Source organism: Corvus brachyrhynchos, unplaced genomic scaffold (genome assembly GCF_000691975.1).
Source record: "Corvus brachyrhynchos isolate BGI_N302 unplaced genomic scaffold, ASM69197v1 scaffold150, whole genome shotgun sequence".
Lineage (NCBI taxonomy): Eukaryota > Metazoa > Chordata > Aves > Passeriformes > Corvidae > Corvus > Corvus brachyrhynchos.
Window position 1 is genome coordinate 1,941,623 of NW_008236162.1, and position 823 is coordinate 1,942,445.

General features: G+C 64.4%; 1 protein-coding gene across 1 annotated transcript in view; it reads right to left on the bottom strand.

Annotated features, from left to right (window-relative positions):
• LOC108446258 (PDZ and LIM domain protein 2-like) overlaps positions 1 to 823 on the bottom strand; it is a gene marked incomplete at its 3' end in the record, with an annotated part of 6,221 nt that overhangs the window by 780 nt on the left and 4,618 nt on the right. The gene's annotated exons all lie outside the window — the stretch shown is intronic.

The following is an 823-nucleotide window of genomic DNA, read 5'->3' on the forward strand; positions in this document are numbered from 1 at the left end:
GAGGCAGGCAAAAGGCCCCGCCCAACAGCCCCCAATAAACCCGGACACCTCCCAGGGACGCCGGGAGGGGCCATCCCACCCTGCGGGGAGCTCTGACCTTCCCGAGGGCAGGACAAGGCCGGCTGGAGCAGCCCCGGAGCCCCTCCTAGCCCTGGACCCCCACCCTGGGTGCAGGCAGGAGGGTTGAGGGGTCTGGGGGGTCCCTGTCTGCACCCTGGGTTTGGCGTAAAACCCCCCTTCCCCCTGCCCTGGGGCCCCGGCACAGAGCAGACACGGCAGTGGAGCAAATATATATTATATTTATAGAGAATCTGGTTTAATTGCTCGGAGAAGCCCTTTGCAGTCAGTGCCCAAGCGGTGCCAGCCCCCTGCTCCGGTACCCAAGTGCTCAAGCGACCCCCCCCCAATGTCCCCTCGGTGTCCCCCGGGCTGAGAACTCACCCAGCTCATCACACACACCCACAAAGGGGTGAAGATGGGAGGGGGTCCCTGCAGCCGGGAATATGTTCCTGTGTTCCTACAACCCCAGCGTGTTGTCGCTGCTCCCCAAAAACACGGCCCCGGCCTCCATCATCCTTCTCCTCTTCTTCCCAAGCCACTCTGCTGAGCTGCTGGGGGGGCACCCACGGCCCCCACCCTGACTTGGGCAGGGCTTTTGAGCCGGGTTCTGCCTGTATCCCACTCCAGCTCGGTGCCGGCAACCCAGCACACAGCACGGCCACAGGATCCTGGCCATAAAACGGCTCCAGGGACCACCAGCTCCTCGCACTTGTCCCCACAGGATGGGGATGTGCCCCCCACCACCCCGCAGCTCCAGGTGGGA